Source organism: Canis lupus, chromosome 18, assembly GCF_048164855.1.
Source record: "Canis lupus baileyi chromosome 18, mCanLup2.hap1, whole genome shotgun sequence".
Classification (NCBI taxonomy): Eukaryota; Metazoa; Chordata; class Mammalia; order Carnivora; family Canidae; genus Canis; species Canis lupus.
In genome coordinates this window covers 5,469,854-5,492,801 of record NC_132855.1, presented here as the reverse complement: position 1 = coordinate 5,492,801, position 22,948 = coordinate 5,469,854, and the positions used below count along the sequence as shown (strand labels likewise).

The 22,948-nt window shown below is 40.2% G+C and overlaps 1 long non-coding RNA gene across 6 annotated transcripts in view; it reads right to left on the bottom strand.

Annotated features, from left to right (window-relative positions):
• Positions 1–22,948, bottom strand: part of LOC140608608 (uncharacterized) — a 347,241-nt gene that overhangs the window by 283,121 nt on the left and 41,172 nt on the right. For 4 of the 6 annotated variants that reach the window (XR_012010583.1, XR_012010586.1, XR_012010581.1 and 1 more), the window contains 3 exons: positions 19,651–19,769; positions 18,556–18,721; positions 6,822–7,100 (listed from right to left, as the gene is read on the bottom strand). This is a non-coding gene — a long non-coding RNA (uncharacterized lncRNA). The remainder of the gene's footprint in view (positions 1–6,821; positions 7,101–18,555; positions 18,722–19,650; positions 19,770–22,948) is intronic. The other 2 variants (XR_012010582.1, XR_012010585.1) reach the window with 2 other exon arrangements.

Genomic DNA, 22,948 nt, shown 5'->3' with positions numbered 1-22,948 from the left:
GTTGAATGTAACTGATACAAGCCTTTTGGAGAACAATTAAATGTATATTTGATTGATCCTACAATTTCACTTATTAAATACAAATACGGGGGAGGCACCTGGGTGGCTCAGTTGGTTAAGCGTCTGCCTTTGGCTCAGGTCATGATCCCAGGGTCCTGGGGTCAAGCCCTGCAGCAGGCTCCCTGCTCAACAAGAAGTCTGCTTCTCCCTCTCCCTCTGCCCCTCCTTCCCCACCCTACTCCCACTTGTGCGCTCTATCTCCTTCTCCCTCTCTCTCAAATAAATAAATAAATTTTATATTTTAATTTTATTTATTTATTTTATTTCACTTTCTCAAATAAATAAAATTTTAAAAACAAATAACAGATATACCAAGGTTCATCACCATAAACATTCATTATTTGATCGCCAATATTAGAGAATATTGGAAACAACATAAATATTCAGAAATAGGAACTGGTTAAATAAACAACTGTTAACTTTTAAATATTCTTATGTAATCAAATAGTTAATGACATGGAAATATGCTTGTAATGTAGTGTTAATTTAAAAAGTAAAGTTAAAAATTATATGTAAGATCCACTATTTTTTTTCTGCTTTAAAAAATGGAGAGGAGGTTTCAAAAAATTGCATCATTTCCCAGTGCTTTACAGACATTATGTCATTTATACAAGATTTCAAAATGTATTGTCTTCATTTTGCAAAAGATTTCATTTTAGTGAGTTGCCAATTTACATAACTAGTAAGAATCTTGTTTAATCCAGGTGTGTCTAACAACTAAAGCCCTGCTCCTTCTTCTCCCCTATCTACACTGCATGGCTTCTAAGCCCTAACCTTTCCTCTTCTTCATGAAGTGTCCTATTCCTACTGACTTGCAGAATCATTTGATACATCCTTAAATACATAATAAGCAAGTAATATGAGCAGAGTTGGAGTAAACTTCAGCAATAGTTAAGTAATAATAATTAAACCTTAAAATAATCTCTGCATGCCAAACACTGCTCTACACACTTTAAATATATCAGTTCACTTAATCTCCCCAATAATTCTATGAGGTATGTATTATCACTAGTATCTCAATTCTACAGATTAGGAAATTTAAACACAGAGGAGTCAAGTAACTTGCCCAAGGTCACAAAGTCAAGTGACATAGAGTTCGGATCCAGAGTCTGGAGCCTGAACTATGGCACCAAACCATAGAATTAATGGTAATGCAAAACCCCAGAAAAGCAAGTTGTACCTCTATCAAGAACAAATAATGGTCAACAATATGAATGACAATTAAAATGTAAACTAAGACATTTTACATCTAAAATATAAAATTAAAATTACTCTCACAGATTTACCAAAGTCTTTGATTACAAGACTTCAATATAAGTTTTTATAACATAAAAAATGTTTTGCAATAGTGTATATTTAATCACATTATAGTTTAGTAACATTCAAGACCATAAAATGACTAGTGACAAGTTAATGTACAGACTCCAGGACAGAGATTTCAATGATGGAAAGAAACATAAATTTTTTTAAATGAACCATAAAACTTTTATTTATTCGGAAAATTCAATAACATGTTGGAATCCAATTGGATATAAGTAACTGACAAAAACATTTTACCATTAAGGTTAAAAACACTTCCATTTTTTTCTCTAGGAATCCTTTCGTTTACTTGACTTTCATATGCATCCTCAGATTTGCCAGTTGCTTGAGCAATAATGAGTTTCTCTAGATGTTACTCATCCAACTTACTGGAGCTATCAGTGCAAATTCTCTCCTCTTCCCACAGTGGGACAAATCTACTTCTATTTGCTCTCAACCTTCTTTTCTTTGCCTTCTGCTAAAATGGAGAAATGACAAAAAGTCATTCTCCTAAACTTTGTATTTATCATTTCCTTGCCTTAAAAAAAAAAAAAAAGTTTTATATATAAACAATCTCCCAAGCAGAAAATTAGTTTTAGCTATTTTTATGTTTTTTTTCTTAAAAAAAAATAATGTGGGATGGAATATTCTGGTACTTGATTTTTTAAATTTAACTTTATTTTAAGAATCATCTATATTGGGATCCCAATATAGGCTGGGTGGCTGCTGGGTGGCTCAGCAGTTTAGCGCCTACCTTCGGCCCAGGAATGATTCTGGAGACCCCGGATCAAGTCCCACATCGGGCTCCCTGCATGGAGCCTGCTTCTCCCTCTGCCTGTGTCTCGGCCTCCCCCGCCCCCAACCTGTGTGTCTTTCATGAATAAATAAATAAAATCTTTTTTTAAAAAAAGAATCATCTATATTATTGAATATCATCCTAGTTCATTCATTTTCACTGCTATATATTATCTCAGTATGTGAACATTCCACTATTTACCCATTTGACTATTGATGGACTCTTGGGATGCCAATGGTGCCACTATAAACATACTTGGACAAATGTCCTGAGGAGTCTTATGGACATAAGTTCCTCTAGGAGTTGTCATTAAGACTGAATCACTCAATCCTGACGTATAACATATCCCCAGTTTTTCTAGATAATGACAAATGACTTTTCAATCATTATTATCAGATAGCAATTCACATTTCAACCAGCATTTGGAATTGGCACACTTCTTAAATTTTGCTAATTAAATGGGCATAAAATGGTATCTTATTTTCGTTTTGATTTATAACTCTCTGATTACAAATGAGGTCGAGCATTTCTTCATATATTTATTGGTCATGTGGTTTTTCACTTCCATGAAATGATCTCCATGCCATTTAGCAGTTTCTCTTGCATCATCAGGTCATAGAATTTTGTCAGTTCCATCTTGACTATGTATCTTTTTTTGGAACTCTTGCCACCTCTCCATTGTCACTACCTCAGTGTGAGCAACCATCATTTAAGTCCTGGTCTACCCTAATCAGTCTTTCTGTTTCCACTCTTGTACTCCATTTAACTCATTTGGCCATTTTGCTATATGGCAACACAGTCACACACATACACACACATGCATACACAGCTTAAAACCCTCCAATGACTTCTCATATTGTTTAAAATTGAATCCCTTTATCAAGGCCTATAAAGTCTTTTTTTTAAGATTTTTTATTTATTTATTCATGAGAGACACAGAGAGAGAGAGAGAGAGGCAGAGACACAGGCAGAGGGAGAAGCAGGCTCCATGCAGGGAGCCCGACATGGGACTCGATCCCGAGTCTCCAGGATCAGGCCCTGGGCTGAAGGCGGCGCTAAACTGCTGAGCCACCTGGGCTGCCCCAAGGCCTACAAAGTCTTATATGATCCAGCCCCTACATCTCTCTCTCACCTTATCTCAGACCTCCTCACTATCTGTGCTCTAGACACACTGATCCTTCAGTTCTGAGAACGCATTAAGCCCTATCGGGTCACAGGATTTCGCACAGCTGTTCCCTCTGACCAAATGCTCTTACATCTGCCTTTCTACTTTGCTGCCTCCTTCTTATCCTTTGGGTCTCAATCTCATTGACCTCTAAGAGAGTGGTCTTCCATGTCTTCCCTACTTGAAGCAAGTTCTCCCTAATTAACCCATATCTTAACTTCTTGCCTATTTCCCTCACAGCCCGCATCACATTGAGCAATCATTTTATTTTTCCATTTACAATATTTTATTCTTTATCCCCCTTAGGATGTAAACTCCAAGAAGCAGATATTTCACCATAATAGACACCCAATTATTTGTTAGATGCATAAATGAATAGATAGGTAGTCAGACCATCCTTGACACTAGGAAGGCATGAGGTGCCAAGTTTCTGCTTTACCATTAATAGTGTCATAAAGAAAGTCACTGAACACATTCTGATATAAATTACAGAGTTCCCAACAATGTAGCCATTTGTTCTTCTTCTTCCACTTTATTTCCCCATGATTTTGTTCCTCCATCAAAACTTTCTCTACTATACCCATTTAACCATTTTGATATGTCAAAATATGAGTTTCGCCAACGAAAATTTTAGCAAAAACTACCAGGATATTTGATATATGTATTTTTCTTAATTGAATAATAGCAAACACATGTTGATACAGTTACTAAGGAAAAAGTTGACTTTCCAACAGCTGTTGACTTCATCAATTCCACTATGTGATGAGTCACACAAAATTCCACAGAGCTAGAAAGCTACGAGTAAGGAAGAAGGATTTTGTGTATGTGTGTGTGTGTGTGTGTGTGATGAGAGAGGAGTGGGGAGACCGAGACATGAGGAAAGCAAATAAAATCAAGTGGAATGGTGGATTTGATGCTACAGAATTTTGAATCATTTACTATTCACCCAACTAGCTCTTTAACAAAACAACTGAAAAATATAAGAAAACTAGCATAAATCATAGGGTGTTTGCAACAGGAGAAAAGCAATAAAAAAAAGAGAGAGAAAGACAACAGCTGCCAGCCTGAGCCACTCTATGAATGCCAAACCCGTTTAGGAGTGAAGCCTACTCTTCTTCATTTTTATTAATATGATGCAACTATTAATGAGATAATAACTATTCCAGGCATTAGTCAAAGTCCTTTTTGAGAAGATATTTCTTAAATCCTTTATCACATTGCATAACCTCTTGGAAAAGGTAAGATTTAGTTACCTGCCAACTCTGAACAGAAATTTCTGTCAATCCTATAATACAAGCAAGCACTGTGAAATGCACAGCACAACACTCACATTGATAGGTGTAATTTGCCTTGAGGTTGACTTTACATTTTTACAGTGACTTTTGTTCTTTGCTTCATTGTTTCTTATATTTCCCTCAAAATAAAAATAACTTCCATATATTGAACATATAATATATGCCAAGCAATGTGCTAAGCATTTCACACACAGTACTCCTACAATAGCCATACGGCTTTTGTGCTACTTATCTAAGTCAAGAGGATACGACTGCTCTGTCTTCGAGATCAGAAAACAGAAGCTCATTGGAGTTCAATAACTTACTCAAGGTTACCCAGTGAGTTTAACACCCATGACATTAGTTCCAAAGCTCTTCTTTATGGAGAAATTCATCCCATTCTTGGGAGAAATCCCAAAAGCAGAGCACCATTTGGCAGTATTACAATAGCATTATGTGTTACTAAGAGGAAAAAAAAAAGAACACTAAGTGGTTAAAAGTCATGCAAATAATATGTTCTCTAGTCCAAGGTTGTGCTCACATAATAGTTCACTTTGTTCCTTCAATAGGCATTTATGGAGCAACTATTTGATGTAAGGGAATAGAAAAATAAGACAAAGATGGGTGAGATGAAGGCTTTTGTCTTCAAGGAAGCTCAGTAAAAGCATCAATGAAAGCAATTCTAAGACGAAATTAACGTTTTGCCATTTTTCTGCTGAGAAAATAGCTTTTTGTAAAATAAAAATTGACAATAAATTTCATGGTTTAATATGATGGCTTTGAAACTGTGCTCTATAGAATACAGAAGTGTTGAGTAGGTTCTCTAAGATGACAGAGGATAAGGATAGAGATGAGAGGAATAACATCCACCACTTCCTTCAGACTGACAAGCTCCACTGTAATTTTTCATACTAGTTTTCTGCATGATATTTTGTTTGGTTAAATAATTCCATCACTAAGAAAATTTGGAAACCATTGATTGACTTGATGAAACAATACATTTTTTATACTATCTTAGAACTTAAATGTTGATATTTGCTTTTGTGATTATCACTAAATATGTTCTAATATTTTTTGAAGATGCAGGCTCACTGAGGAGATGACCAAAGTCAGAAAATATCTATCAAAACCATGAATACATACCAATTAAAATATATGTCATCTTGCAAACTCTCACACTCTGCTTCTAACAGAAATGAGTAATGATATTGGTGAGATGAATAGGAAAAAAGTAGTAGTGTCATCTATATTCCTGAGGAGGAAATAAATTTAACAGTGAGGTTTTGGCATTAGGACACATAACCAAGATATGTGTCAAATATTGTCCAAGCCATTTACAAATAATATATCAGCCTTTAATATATCAGTATTTACACTGGACTAGAACAATTTCTTTAGATCTTCTTATTTTAACCTTAAACAATAATGAATGAAAATAATAAGCCATCCTATAACAGAAAAAAACTTTGACCATAGAAGCAGGAACCTACAATCAAATCCTCAACCAACCTCAGAACCAGCTGTGGTCATGGAGGAGCCTTGTAACTAAGCTCTCTTCAGCTGGCAACCATATTGCTTCCTATCTCATTAGACTGTGGTGCAAATAAAAGTGTGAAAATGCCTAAAACAAGCCAGACCTCATGGAAATTAAAAAGTTTCTGACAGCCTCTCCTTCCATTACCCTATTTCATTCTCTCTAGTGCCTCTGGTCACTTACCTGCTTTTCTTAACACATCCAAGCCATTCTTTTGCCTGTCTTCTTAGACCATATCTCTTCTTGTGCGCATCAATATGAACTGAGTCAAAATGCCCAAAATCTACCTGACTTTTCCTACAAGGATCCATTATCATCTGACTTCCATTTCTGGGTCTATATATTAACAGACTCAAGTCTATATTAACAGACGCTAGTCTGATTGGCTCAGACTAGAGACTAGATTGGCTCCTCCTACATTTGATGTCCACTCTGGTCTAGTCAGTCATAGTTTGGTTTGAAAGGTTGCCCATTCAAGGAATTGTGGAAGGAAGGAGAAGCTAATTAGCAATAGGGATGTGACTGGCAAGCTGGCAAACATGTCCATGACAATCTCAATCTCCATAAAACTCTAATCTTCCAAACTCTTTGACATCTCTCTCCTCCTGTATTCCCATGAAATAGCAAGAGAAATGTACTCATAACCCCATTTTATATATGGAAAGAATAAAACACCAAGGATAAATGACTTACCTAGGGTTGCTTAATGAGTGACTAGTGAAGCAAGAAAGAAATCCAGATTTTCTGTGAGTTCAGGCTGACAGGTCTCTCTTTAGCAATTAAGATTGCAAAGATTTAAAAACAAACAGCAAGTGCAACAAAAGCTGTATTAGTATCAATCGTAGAGGCAGCAGCACAGGCACAGATAAAAAGAAGTAACTACCCAAGGTCACTGAAATAAGGGAATAAACCAGCTTGAACTGGACTTCTGTCTTCACAGCAATGTGCTTCCACTCCTTGGCAACTTCCTCTCTATAAAGTAACATTAATACCAGTGAGAACAGAACCCGAGGGTTAAATCCTTGGCGCTAATCCTAGATGGCAATGAGGAGCTCCCCTTTACTCCCCTCCAGAATTCAGCCAATGAATAGATGCCTCTTTCATATGAGTCTTGGAAAATACAATTAATATTCAGCCACTGCCCACAAATTAGACGAGGAGTTATCTTACTATAAATGACATAACTATTTCATTATTTATGCAATTTAAATGAGACATAATAAAGGGAGAAGAGACACAAAACAGCTGCTGCCAGAAGTCTCAATAAAAGATCACTGCTGGTCACCTAGAACTGTGAGACTATTATTAAATACAAATATCTATTGCACCTGACCCATGGTGGTGGGAAGAGGACAGGAGGGAGCCTCTCTCTGCTTTAAGCAGGCAAGGGCAAGAAGTATCATTGGCATGAGGTCTGACTGCCTGCGTTATGAATAATATTGCCAAGCAAATTTGGGAGCTGTCATGGTTCTCATCCTATGGTCCAGGCTCATTTATAAAACAGAGCAAAGGGAGCTCAGTACTTTGAGAATGTCAATGCAAAATTATAATAATTGCTCATTACATAACACAGTTATTATTTTCTGTGCTATTCATGTAAATGAAGACAAAAGAAATGGGCATAATTGTGTTTTCCTCTCATAACTTTCCCAGGCAGAGAAAGCTGCTCTGGTCCTCAAGTACTTGAGGTATTTTATTCCTATCTTCATTGAACTATAAGATACTATGGGGCAGGAACCAATTTTTAGCCACCACTGTGTCCACAGAGTTCAGCATAGTGACTTGCACAATAAATATCTGCTAAACTTAACTGGTAATTCTGTCATAGAATTTACTGTGACATATTCTAAGTTCTGCTGATTGTTCTACAACGATCATAAATTCTTAAAATAGAGGCGCCAAGTCTGATCCCTTTACATTTTGTGACTATGAAGCAGTGTTGTCCCAGAGAACTTTCTGTGATTATAGAAATGCTCTATTTCCATTATAATAAGTGGGAAGCTCTCAAAAGGAACATTATTCCATTAAGAATCTGTATCTGCGCTGTCCAATAGTAGCCACTAGTCATATGTGGCTATTTTGAAATGTGGCTAGTGAGACCAGGATCAAAAATTTTTTATTGCATTTAATTTCAATTTAAACCACAACTTGTGGTTCATGGCTACTGTATTGGACACAGCAGCACTGGAGTCTAGGATGATGCTTGGCACATAGTAGCTGCTCTTCAAACATTTATGAATGAAACATACCTAACTAAACTTTCCATACATTCCTCCAAAAGCTCTCAGCTTCAGAATTCCAGAAGCATTCAATATCTACTCATTTTCTCAGCTCAGTTGGGTTTAAATAAGTGGTCCAAAGGAAGAGAGAATTTAGTCACTCACTGGATATTGTGAAGAAAGCCTTTTGTGGTCAATTCAAAAGTTATACTTCAAAGTCACCGATTCACTCACTAGTATCCAGAGCAATCTATAGACTTAATGCAATCCCTATCAAAATACAAACAGCATTTTTCACAGAACTAGAACAAATAATCCTAAAATTTGTTTGGAACCACAAAAGACTTCAAATAGCTGAATAAAACTTGAAAAAGAATAAAACTGGAAGTATCACAATTCTTGATTTTAAGATATACTACAAACCTGAAGTAATCAAAACAACACGGTACAGACACATAGATCAATAGAGCAGAATTGAGGGTGCAGAAAAAAAACTCTACAATTCTATGGTCAATTAATCTTTGACAAAGGAGGCAAGAATATGCAATGGGAAAAAGTCTCTTCAGCAAATGATATTGGGAAAACTGGACAGCCACATGCAAAAGAATGAAACTGGACCACTGTCTTATACCAGACACAAAAATAAACTCAAAATGGATTAAAGATCTAAATGGGGGACTTGAAACCATAAAAATCCTAGAAGAGAGCACAGGCAATAATATCTCTGACATCAGTCATAGGAGTATTTTTCTAGATATGTCTCCTGAGTCAAGGGAAACAAAAGCAAAAATAAACTACTGGGATTAGATCAAAATAAAAAGCTTCTGAACAGCAAAGGAAACAACAAAACAAAAAGCCTACTAAATGGGAGAATATATTTGTAAATGATATATACAATAAAGGGCTAGTCTCCAAAATATATAAAGAACTTATATAGCTCAACACAAAAAAAAACAAATAACCCAATTTAAAAATGGGCAGCAGACATGAACAGACATTTCTTCAAAGAAGACAAACAGATGGCGAAACATAAAGAGATGCTCAACACCACTCATCATCAGAGAAATGCAAATAAAATCCAGAAATGAGATATCACCTCACACCTATCAGAATGGCAAAATTCAACAACACAAGAAACAACAAGTGGTGGCAAGGATATGGAGAAAAAGGAACTCTTGGGGCACCTGGGTGGCTCCTGGTTGAGCATCCACCTTTGGCTCAGGTCATGATCCTGAGGTCTTGAGATCAAGTCCTGCATCAGGCTCCCTGAGTGGAGCCTGCTTCTCCCTCTGCCTGTGTCTCTGCCTCTCTCTCTGTGTCTCTCATGAATAAATAAATAAAATCTTTTTAAAAATAGAAAAAAGAAAAAGGAACTCTTGTGCACTGTTGGTAGGAATGCAAACTGGTGCAGCCAGTGTGGAAAACAGTATGGAAGTTCCTCAAAAAAACAAAAATAGAATTACCCTGTGATCTAGTAATTCCACTACTGGGTATCTAACCAAAGACTATGAAAACACTAATTCAAAAACATATATGCACTTCTATGTTTATTGCAGCATTATTTGCGATAGCCAAAATATGGAAGCAACCTGTGTCCATCTATAGTTGAATGGATAGAGATGATGTAATATATGCACATATACAATGGAATATTACTCAGCCATGATAAACCATCCATAAACCATATTTTTACTCCCATCTTATAGCTTAGGGCAGAGCGCTTAAGTAGAAGAGCAACCTACTTGTGTTCTAGTCCCACTCAACTGTCTACCAGTTGACTGACTTTGGAGCTCAAGTACCAAGAAAACCATTTGACTTTTCTTAGGTGCAAAAGGGGGAACCCCTACCTGCCATGTCTCCTTCCCAAAATGTGGTCAACAACAAATGAGATCACATGTATGAAAATATACAATGCTAAGCAAATGTAGATTATTATTAAAATGTTATTCATCTTGAATTCAGCAATACTTTTAAATAATGATTGTCATAGTTATGATGCATGTATTATCAGCAAGTAATAATCCATTTCCTTGCACTGGAAAGACATACATATGCCCCCCCCCCAAAAAAAAAAGTAAAAAGTTGCTTTCTTCCACTTTTATTTCCACTTTTTTTCTGCTGTTTCATATCTCATGAGGCTATATCCTGCTTGCTGGGTTGCTTTAAGTGACAAATCTGCAGTTATTCCCCTCACCCATTTCTCCACATTATTGGATGTGGCTGCCAGCACAACAGGGTTACATTGCAGGATCTGTGTTTGTAGGAAAAACCCTATACTGGCATATTATTTCCCAACCACTCTTCCAAGAAGGAGATTTCACACTGTGTTTCTAAAGGCCTTGAAGAGTAAGTTACTCTTACTTTATGGACATGGGATCCTCCCAGAAATAAAAGGAATGGAAGGAGCTAGACCAGAAGGTGACTTGGGGAGTGTCCTTCAAGACTGGGGAGATAGCAGAGGTGCGTGGGTTCCACAAGCACTGGAAGCCTCTACCCTGATCCCATGCAGTGACCCAAAATGCGACAAGACCTCAGAAGGAAATGTTTCTAAGGAGGCTGGACCCTGGGTACTGCTCTCCTAGCCTTGGCAATAAGCACAGAGCCTCAGGAAAATCCCTATTCTTGAGGAATAGTATTTCTTTATTTGGGGACCAATACCCTTTGGTCATTCACATGATGCCAAGAAGCATCCCATCATGGCAGAGTTTGGCCTTTCCACCAGTCAGGCTAAATGGGGGACTGGAGCATATTAAATTTCTTTAGAGAAAGGAAAGAAATGTAATATTACATCTTGTGTTTTGAAGAAAAATCATACTGCTACCCACTTTATGACTGTGCCTCAAAGCAGGGCTGCCTTCCACTCCACATTTTTTATTAGGGCCATAGTGAGGTGGCCTTTGGATTCATCCTTTGTCACGGCCCCATATCCATAGAACTATGAGGGCTGAGCTGGAGACAAATCCAATTAAACTTACCAGGCTGTGTTCAAAAACCAGTGTTTTTCTCTGACCCTCAAAGAAGCTTCTTAGATCAAATGAGTGTATCTAGGAAACTGACAAGCTAATTTGGTTGCTCGTGAGTTTTAGGTTAATCACTTCCAGCAACCAAAAACAAGTGAGAATTATAATTCTTCTTTCCCACAATTTCATATCAAGTGATATGTTTTACGGAAAGCACATTTCAAAACAAAGAAGCCACATGTTCAAATACTCATCACACGCAGGCCCCCAAAACAGCTAAATATACCCTGAGACAATAAGGACAATGGAGTCCTAAGCAACATCAGAAATAAAAGGGTCACTCAAGCAGGTCAGTGCTCTGGTGAAGAATTCATCTGAACTTGTCAGAAGTCAGGCCACAGGATCCTCTGTGGAGATTGAAGCAAAGCCTGGGTAAGGCCCTGGTCCAAGAAGACCCCTATCAAGGGAGTGGACAGTAGGGCTCTCTCTGGAGTCAAACTCCCTATTGCTCACACGAGGGCAGTGGTGCGTGTACAATATTTTCAGCTAATCCACATTACTTGATCACCACTCATTTCACTAATGAAAAAAAATATTCTAGCATCCCATACGGTGACTAGCAAACTTTCTTGTGCTCCTGGAGATTAAGCTATAATATTGCTAGTTATATTCTTTCAAGTATTAGCTGAGCATTCACAAAGTATGAATTTCTTAGCCCAGTATTTCAAAAGTTAACTATCCGCTGCTCGGGTAAAAGTACACACACACACACACACACACACACACACACACATCCTTCTGTTTGTGCTAAAGAATGATAATTTACAGAGACTAGAATAGTGTTGATCTCCCTTCAGAGTTCTCCCCTTGAATGGTTGAGATTCTCTTTGAACTCTTCCTTTTCCCAGTCATAGGGCTTAACCTTGGAGTTCAGTGCTTCTCCTCATTTTCTTTCTTCTAAGCCCCATACAAATACGCCCCTGGTAAGGCCATGACCCACCTAGAGATAACCACACACGTATGAGATGATGGTGAGCACACAGCTTGGGCGTGTCCTGCTGCTGGTTCCTCCAGCCAGTCAACACGCCAGAGCCATTCTTAAAAGTAAGTGCAAACCCAGTAGTGTTGTTCCGAACCTTCCAAAGCCTCCCAATTTCCTCCCAATTATCCAACTGAGACTTGGATAATTGCACATAAGCTAAAACAGTAGATATTTGATACTCCCAAATATCTATTTGGTCCATTGGAAAACGCAGAGTATCTTCTCATTGAACTGGAGATATCTGAAAAAATTCCCGCCTGGTACCAAACAGCCTGGTACCTACAATTTACTAATTTTTTCTTTCTTCTAGGAACAGAGGATGTTAAAAATTGTGGGTTCTAATAACAAAGGTGGCTACATAGCTACTTTGAGGGACAGTAAATAGTAGTGTATAAATCCCCTTCTTGAACTTTCTTCCTTTAAGGATGCTGTTTTTGTCAGTCTGTTTTGAAGTGTATGTCTCCTCCAGCTAGTGTTTCTCAAACTGTGAGCACTGACCTATTATAGAATTACAAAACTGATTTAGTAGGTAATAGTTTTCATTTTTGAATGGGAAGAGAATAAAATGAGATGGAGTAGGATGGAATGGGATGGGATGAGACGGGATGGGATGGGATGGGATGGGATGGGATGGGATGGGATGGGATGGGATGGGATGGGACGGGATGGGATAGGCAAGGATAGGATAGGATAGGATAGGATAGGATAGGAATATTAGAATAGGGACACCTGGGTGACTCAGTGGTCGAGTGCCTGCCTTTGGCCCAGCGTGTGATCCTGGAGTCCCGGGATCAAGTCCCACATCCGGCTCCCTGCATGGATCCTGCTTCTCCTCCCTCTGCCTGTGTCTCTGCCTCTCTTTCTGTGTCTCTCATGAACAAATAAATAAAATCTTAAAAAAAAAATATCAGAGCAGATCACAGATTGCAAAGGCAATAGGATGAATTTAGTAAGACTTGTTTCACTTTTATGAAACACACTTTTATGTGTGTGTAGTGAGTTGCAATCTAGAGCACATTTCCCACTGAGGATAATACCAAAAAAAAAATTTTAGGGCACTATTGTAAATTATGTGGAGGTAAATTTTCTTTGGATATCAAAAAATAAAAGAAAATTCTAATGGGAATCACCATGTGTCAATCAAGATTAGCTAAGGGGGAAAGTCGGGACTAAATTCCATCATGATCCCGAAGTATCTGCCTAGGGAAAGACTATTTTGAAAGTATCAGAATAACCCCTGCATGCAGCCCAGGCTATCTTCTGGAAAAATAGAGTCTTTGCATTCTCCCAAAAGGATATCCTAAGACAAAGATTCACATGTAAACCATTTATTTGAGAAGAGCGGAAACATCAGTTGGGAGCTAGGAAAGTGGTACAGGAAAGGAAAGGCAGCTGTAAGAGTCAGCTACTGTGGTTGGCTTACGTGCAAGAAAACTCAGAAAAACAACGCACAACACATGCCTCACAATATCCCACCCAGCGGGCAAGAGAGAAAGCATTTATATCCAATTCCCAGGTTGATTGAAGCCTGCTCCCAGGGCTCAGGGCGGAGGTGGCAGGTGTTAATTCCCTGGTACTTGCAGCCTGTGAGGCCTGTGAGGCAAAGAAGTCTCCCTTTCCTGACCTCCAAAAAAGCCCTTAAACTTGAGATGCACATACTGAAAGGTCTAAGGATACGGGTAGAGTGCTGCTAACAACATCCGCTCACGTGGCCTGATCCTATGGAGACCTGCCTGAAAGGCAGCGGCATCCCCTCCACCTTTGTCTACTACACCCACCTGGGGGCAGGTCTACTTGTCTACTTGTCTACTCCTTTCCCTCACTTACTCCAGGGTGGAAAGCAGTGTAAGTCGTGTCAACTATTGTTTTGGTTCTGGTGTTTAGTAGCAAATGAAGTATAAGTAAAACCTTTTTGGTTGTCCTAAAATTTCAGAGATCTAAAAGGAAAGCCCTAGTTCTAGCAGACTGTAAGCCCCTTATGCCAGCTTCCCTGGCCCTGAACCATTAGCCACATACTCCAACTTTGCCCACTGCAAATCCATCCCTTCAAAAATTAGTATGCAGTCAGAAATTCTGGGCCGTGAACTCCTCCATGGCTTCCCAAGTAGCTCTATCTTCTGGCCTCAGTGTCTCCAGCCACCTGAAGGGAGGGTGATAGGCAACTACAGTCCTCAGGCTCTTAGCCCCCCATCCTACTTTTGCCTTAGGATTGATGCCCTACTTATAATAGTTCTTCTCTTGGGGCCCTTGGCACCATGAGTGGGGGGGGTGGATTTGCTACAATTCCATAGTCACTCGGATTCACTGAGCTGAAATGGACAGATCCCTAACATCTCCATATCTTGTGCTGGGAAAATGCTCCAACTGAAAGAGGTGTTACTTCTAGGTGTGGACTGAGTCCAGAGGGCTACCAAAGGGGCTGGGAATTCCAAACTTTCTCATCAATTCTACAACCGCAGATTCACAGGGGGGTTCTTGGCTCTGCCAAGTTGCCTGGTCAGGAAAATGAAAGAAATAACCAAGATAAGTTGAGAGCTGTAGTGAAATAGATCTTGGAGACTCAACAACAATTTCCACTAGATTGAAGGGAAGAGAGAAAGGGTGTGTGTAACTATATTCCTCAACCCCAACCAACTGAAGAAACACAAGACCTTTACCTAATCACCTCCAGGGTTCATTGCACTGAGTCTAGCGGAGCCCTAGAGATCCCTCTCCACCACGTAGCATGGTCTAGAATCTGACTTTCCATATCATGTCCAGTACATTCATCTCAGACCCTGAGAAACCACCCAGAGCCCAGGTTATTTTTTTATTTATTTATTTATTTATTTTTTAATTTTTTATTTATTTATGATAGTCACAGAGAGAGAGAGAGGCGCAGAGACACAGGCAGAGGGAGAAGCAGGCTCCATGCACCGGGAGCCCGATGTGGGATTCGATCCCGGGTCTCCAGGATCGCGCCCTGGGCCAAAGGCAGGCGCCAAACCGCTGCGCCACCCAGGGATCCCCAGAGCCCAGGTTATAACTTCTGTTTCGTTGCACTGATCAAGGAATCATGACTAAGTTTCCATCTTGGGCTTCCTGGAAATCATTCCGACTTCTCCCAGGACTGAAGTCTGTTTGGGCCCAGATCATTTAGCTATGGTCTTCCACCCTGCAGCCCTGCTTGGTTCTTCCAAGCCTCCTCTTCTCATCCCCAGGGGGACTAAATCAAATTCTCCACATCTCTGCCACTGGTCTCTTCCAACTAAGCAGATTCTCTCAGAAACAGGTACAACTTATCATCAGACTCTAAGATCCTGGCACCAATATCAGCCATGCTGGGAATGAGACTTTGGCCAGTATGACAGAGACTGATGAGTTGTGCTCAACACTGTTTTACCTTTTCTCCTGGGCACACAGCTAAACTACATCTCCCAGCCGTTTTTGCATGGCTATGTGACTCAGATCTGGCACTGGATTTGGGGCAGAAATTACGTGCTCTGTTTCCAGGCCTGAGCCATAAAAATCCTCCCACGTGTCCCTCCATCTGTCGGCTGGATGTCTAGATTAAGGGCATCTATGAAAACCATGTGTTGGAATAGCAAAGCATCTCTTCTCTTGGGTGTTCCAAAGACTACATAGCGGAAAATGCCATCCCCCACCCAGCCCCTCCTTCCAGCACTAATGGGTTCTTACATGAGTAAAAGCTGAACTACTGAGGTTTCAGGGTTTATCTGTTATAGCAGCTGCACTCAGATTAACCGACACAGACACCCACCCATGACCAAGACGAGGCTCACGGCCAAGTTGGTTACCCCAGCTGCTCCCCTCTCCCTCAGAATTGTGGAGGTCCCAGCTTCCTTCGCTCCTCAAGGAGTCAGTGTTAGACACACAGGGTGTGTGGATGGGTAGCAGACACTGTCAAGGAGATGTTTCTCAAGGGAAAAACTTGGCTTTTCCATGTTTTGTAATCAAAATTTTCCATGGTCACTCAGTGAGTCAGAGGCAAAGCAGGGCTTCATGTTCTCCCTCTGCTGGGGTATCTCTCCTCCTGCAGGATGGGGTTTAGGTTCTGTGCTTCGGAACATGGGGAATCAATTATAAGAAGGGTCATGAAATCAGGAACCTACCTTCTGACATAGACCGTTAAGAAGATTTAAGCCAGCCAGCCTCAGACAAGTGAGGAAGCTTAAAATCAGCGGGACAATTCTTTTTTGGCTTAAATATAGTACTGTTCACGCTCTCCCTCAAGTGACCCTATCCCATTACTATTTTCATGTCGTTGAAAATGCACATCCCCATTGTTTAATCTGTAAACTTCACTCTGATTCATCTGTACAAAGCAGCACATTGAAAACCACACCGAGCTAAGTGCTGCCCCCCACATGCACAGCAAGTTAATTTAAGAAACTGGGAAGAACCCATGCTCTAACGGGGGATCTGGAGGCTCCCAACCCTATGCCTGGACACCACAACCAGCTCGCTTCCTCCAGGAAAGGTTCATGAAGCTCCCTGATGTTTCACGTATCCTCCGGGAATTTAGGAACACTTCATCAGCCCTACCCCGAGGAGAAAGATTCCGCAGAGCCCTGTAAAGACACAGGGCAGAGAAAGGGGGGGAGGCTCATGACATGCAGCAGGCCTCCCTCTACAGTGAAGTGGCCTGGCCTGAGAGCGCCTTGCTGAGCCTATATTTAGTTCGTTCAGTGACATCCTTGCACCTCATCGCCATCTCTCACGCTAGCACAGGCCTGCGAGACCAAACGTTTTTCTCATTGTAGCAAGGTTCTGACTCATGAGTATAAAAAAATACATATAAGAACAATAAGACCCAAGGGGAGCAAGAGAGTTCCAAAAAATAATAATAATAAAAGAAACAGTCAAGCATTCTTGTAGGCTGAATAAAAAATGATGGTCCTGGAAAACTTGAAGCAGCCTCCAAGAAGTTGTGTGTGCTTTCTTGTTGTTCTTAGAGCACAAATCCAACTTGCACCAAACACTAGTTTATAATTTCCAATGAGTTCTGTGAAAAACACAAGTCTCTTTCTATAAGGCTTGCAAAACGAAAAACTGTTAGCACCGACTCTAGATCAGCATTGTGGGGCTGACTCCAAATTATAGAAGTAGCTGGTTTAAGCCAAGTGGTGGCCTGTTTTGGTTTGGTCCTGACCCCAGAAAGAGGTTAGAGACAAAGTGAATATTTTCAACCAATTCTCCTCTGAATCTGTGAATAGCTTAATGCAAAAATTTTCTGGACCAGATAGTATTTTTAAGCCTTGCAGCACATATGGTCTTTGTCATAACTAGTCAACTTTGCCATTCCACACTTTGGCTGTGTTCCAATAAAACTCTATTTCATTGGACAAAAATAGGAGCCAGGCTGAATTTGTCCTGTGGCCATAGTGTGCTGATCCCTGACTTAGTGGTCCGAGCCAGTTTAATAAGGCCAGGCTCTCAAACCCTACCCAGGCCTTCACCCTGTCCTATGGCCAGAGAAGTACCCCCACCCCCACCCCAGCAGGCCATTTCAAAAACCCTCTCTTGGCCCAGGAAGACAAGCAAAGAAAGGTGATGAGCACTGTTTCTATGAGCACTGCAGGATAAGGATGAGGTATGAGAAGAGAAGGAGCTATAATAGAGCAAGGCAGGACCCCAGCCCTAGAGACATCAGCAGGCCAGGACAGGGATGCGAGGACCCAGCTCACAAAACTGGAATGCGACAAGGCAATATTACAAGGCCAAGGCCCAACTAGACCATAAATGGCATGAATGTTGGACTAAAAATGCCTAAATTCCTCAGATTTGAACAAGGCTGAACTATAGGTGGAGGTTTCAGGCTCAAGGAAAAGATAGACATAGATGTTGGCTGAGGCACTCTGCCCTGAACCATCTACTCTCGACTCCTCATTTTGTTTGGTTTTGCTTGTTTTTTTTTTTTTCTTTTTAATATATTTTTAAATCTGCTAAAGTACACATCATATAACACTTATTTTCTTCAGCGGTAAGTATATTCACATTTTCGTGCAAACCAATCTCCAGAAGTTTTTGATCTTGTAAAACAAAACCGAAATGCTACACCCACTGAACAACATCTCCTCACTTCCTCCTCCACCAGCCCCGGCCACCACCGTTCTACTCTCTGGTTCTATGAGCTCGACTACTCTAGACATCTCATGTAAGTGGAATAACACAGGGTCTGTTCGCGACCAGCTCATTTCACTTACGTAATGTCCTCAAGGTTCATCCATGTTGCAGCATGTGTCAGAATTTCCTTCCCTTTTAAAGCTGAATAATAGTCTATTGTTTGTATTTAGCACATGTTGTTTAGCCTTCCGTGCATCGATGGACATTTGGAGTACTCCGACTTTTTGGCTAGTGTGAATGACGCTGCTGTGAACATAAGTGTACAAAGATCTCTTCACAACCTGCTTTAGATTCTTTTGAATAAACACCCAGAAGTGGCACTGTCTTGATCTCTTTTTAAGCTGTCATCCTGACCTTCGCACTTCCTTACAGTGGACCCGGAGATTCTGTGGCTTTTCTCGGGGTGGCAGCAACTTGCTCCCCTGCCCACGAGGAGCTCTCCCCCGCCACCACTAGCTACCATGGCTCTCATTGCTGCCTCTTTCCTATCGGCAAACTCTGAGGCTTAGAATATTTCTTTCCTCTGCATGGTCATCTATACATTCATTTACTAAAGAAATATTCACATGAGGCTAAGATGTGAAGACTAAGAAGACGATGGCCCGGTAAAAAGCACATTCTGAAATCTGCTTCAGAATCAAGCAAACGGCATGTGTAAAGACTTACTTTTTGCTCATCAGCTCTCGCCTTAGCCTGATTTTCTTACTACATGTTCTTCTATGTCCTTTGGCTTCCAACAGTCTGTGGCCTGCCCTGGCACATCCCTGATCCTCTGATCAGGAAAGGGCTTTCCTTGACCTCCCTCTAACCTTGCCAGCCTCACCACCACCCCAACCACCTCCCCACCTCCGGCAGCCTCACACTTGCTTATTTCTGACAAACTCACAATCACTGCTCTGAATGCACAGATTCCTGGAAACAACTATTCTTCCTCTCTGCTCCGCAGAGGAGTGGGACAAGTCCTTTATCCTGCCTAAGGTTTTTGAGGCAGACAAGAACAACCACCAGGGCAAAGTCCCCGTGGAAACTCCTATCCTCTAGGTGAAAACGTTTCATTATCATTTTCTATCTCTTTTTTAATCCCCCTAAAATTTCCCTTATTGAGAAATCAGACTGGCAGCCTGTACAACAGCCACTTTGCAGTATTTAACATTAATAAAAATTCCTACAATTACCTATATGTTATGTCTTTCAACAATAGAGGAAACTTTGTAGAACGAAGCATCATCTGGTACGTTGCCACATTGATAGGGCAGCATCTTGGCCAAGATTCACATCCCCCAGGCTGCTCCTCCTTAACAAATTAAGGAAACTTACTGAAAATCAATTTATTGGGGCACCTGCGTAGCTCAGTGTTTGAGTGTCTACCTTCGGCTAAGGTCATGATCCCGGGCTCCTGGGATCGAGTCCCACATCAGGCTCCCCGTGCAGGGAGCCTGCTTCTCCCTCTGCCTGTGTCTCTGCCTCTCTGTGTGTGTCCCTCGTGAATAAATAAATAAAATCGTTTAAAAAGGGGAAAATTAATTTATTGGCTTTATTATTCCAGTGCTTGTAGATTAATAAATGAATCCTGTTTCATTAGGCCAAAATTTTTTCAAGCAAAATGAAACAAAAAAGCTGAGATATCCTCTATTTGCAGTTATTTAAAGCTATACGTGAAGATATAGCTTGAAACGGAATCTCATGTATGAAACTTCAGCTTCCAAAATGTAGATTTAAAAAAAAAAAAAAAAAAAAACCACCAAAACACTGCTCTTGGAGTGAAGATGGTCTGTGAATCCTAGTGCACAGACTGCCATCTACTGGACATTTATGATATAAAATTAGTTTAAGCTGCTCTAGAACCAAGGGCCTTTAATAACTGAAGCAGGATCTGGAGAAGAAAAGCACATGACAAATGTTAATTCTTATAATCGAGGTAGGTATCTGCATGGCTGCATGGAATAAGTAAATAGAATATGCGGGCACAGCGATATTCCATGTGGAAATATTGATTACTAAGGAATTTTCATTTCCACCTACATGGTCATGTTTGCCACTCTGGCGAACACGGAATCGCTGCATTCACGATAATAAGTTGAGTCTCAAATTGTGGTTCCTTGATATGGCCACAGAGCACAGGTAACTCCTACTTTGCTTCGTGCGGTAGAGTAAAAGTAGGAGTGTGGAAATTCCCTCTCTCTAAAATTATTGCAGAATAGGACAGTCTACCCAATCACCCATTCTGAAAATAGATGTCCTAAGTGTACGTAGAATTATGTACATTTAAAGGAGCAGACCAATTTTTAAGGAATTAAACCCGATCAGATTCACGAGGCTGACCTTGTCATAAAGATCAATCTTCATTTCAGAAGTCAGTTCGGGGTTTTGTAGTGGTCATTATTGAAAACATCAATTATTTTTGTGCCATCTTGTAAAAAATATACTTAGTTGAGCTTTGACCTATTGTTACTTTGGATAGATAATGCTATCCTTTGACTGGATGGGAAAAAACAAAACCCCATGGGTTTTGCATTTTAAAATGTACAAAGTAGCCAGTTTGGAATACTTGACATATATGGACATTGTAAGGAATTTTTTTTAATAGTAAATTTATTTTTTTAAACATTTTTAAAATTTATGTGAGAAAGAGAGAGCACGCAAGCTGTGAGTGGTAGGAGAGAGAGAGAAGCGGGCTCCCCACTGAGCCGGGAGCCCGACACGGGGCTTGATCTCAGGACCCTGGGATCAACCTGAGCCGAGAGCAGACGCTTAACTGACTGAGCCACCCAGGCACTCCTCATAATCAGCTTATTATCAGGCAAAAAATTGTGGCAGGGAAAGCTTAGGCGTGGAAAAGACAAATATCATTAGACATTACAACCAAACCTTGTAAGTCACTTGTTATTTTACTATTAATTTTCGTCCGGACTTCCCACGTATATGCACCTTGTTAAACAGACTCTTTCAACAACACTATCATAAATTGCACTCAGTCACTATAAATCGGAAAAGTCATTTGTGTGTTTGTGTGTGTGAATGTGTGTATGAGGGTGCGAAGATGTATGTGTAATTTATGTCTATGTGTATGTGTGTGTTGTTGTTGCAGTTGTTTATCCGGCGACAGGGGTTAAAGGGTCTTTGGGGGATCCCTGGGTGGCTCAGCGGTTTAGTGCCTGCCTTCATGCCCAGGGCATGATCCTGGGGTCTAGGGTTGGAGTCCTGCATTGGGCTCCCTGCATGGAGCCTGCTTCTCCCTCTGCCTGTGTCTCTGCCTCTCTCTCTCTCTCTCTCTCTCTGTCTCTCATGAATAAATAAATAATTTTTTTAAAAGTGTCTTCTATGATGCCAGTAAAAGAAATCAAGACTGATTACAGTTCAACCTTGCACAATGCAGAGTTAGGGGTACCAACTCCCTGCACAGTTGAGAATCCACACATAACTTTTAATTGCCCCCCCCCCCCCAACTTGACTACTATTAGCCTACTGCTGACAGGAAGCCTTACCAAGAACAAAATCAATTCACAGTTAGTTTGTATATGTATTATATACTGTATTGTTACAACAAAGTTAGCTAGAGAAAAAATGTTATTAAGAAAATCATAAGGATGGGACACCTGGGTGGCTCAGTGGCTGAATGTCTGCCTTTGGCTCAGGTTGTGACCCCGGGGTCCTGGGATCAAGTCCCACACTGGGGTCCCTGCAGGGAGACTGCTTCTCCCTCTGCCTGTGTCTCTACCTCTCTCTGTGTCTCTCATAAATAAATAAATAATCTTTAAAAAAAAAAGAAAAGAAAATACATTTACAGTACTGTATTTATCAAAAAATAACCCACACGCTTTTCGCATGTTTTAATCCTTCATGAACCAGAAAAAAAAAATCTTTGTTTTACCTAAATGCAATTAAACCAGAGCTACATAGCTGAAACCAAGAGAGAAAATACAATTATGGAGTAAATCCTAAAGCACTTGTATGGTAAATTCTCATAAATGTGGAATAGTAAGAGTAATACAGAGCCAATCAGCATAGAAAACAAACTAAATATATTGGTGACTACAACTCCAAATTCATCAAGAAAACCCCATGTTTCCATACTCTGTAAATCTGTATTTTTCAAGATGGTAGCCACTGGCCACATGTGGCCATTTAAATTTAAATCCACATTGTATTAAATAAAATTAAATTTTAGTTCCTTAGGAGCACCTGAGTGGCTCAGTTGGTTAAACATCTGCCTTCAGCTCAGGTCATGATGCCAGAGGGCCTGGGATCGAGCCCTGGGGCAAGCTACCTGCTCAGTGGAGAATCTGCTTCTCCCTCTCCCCTTGCCCTGCTTATGCTCTCTTTTTCTGTCTCCCTCAAATAAATAAATAAAATCTTTTAAAAATAATAAAAAAATAAATAAAACAAAATTTAGTTCCTTAGCTACATTTCAAGGGTCGCAGTATTGGACCGTGCAGACATAGAACATTTTCATCATCACAGAAGCCCCTCTAC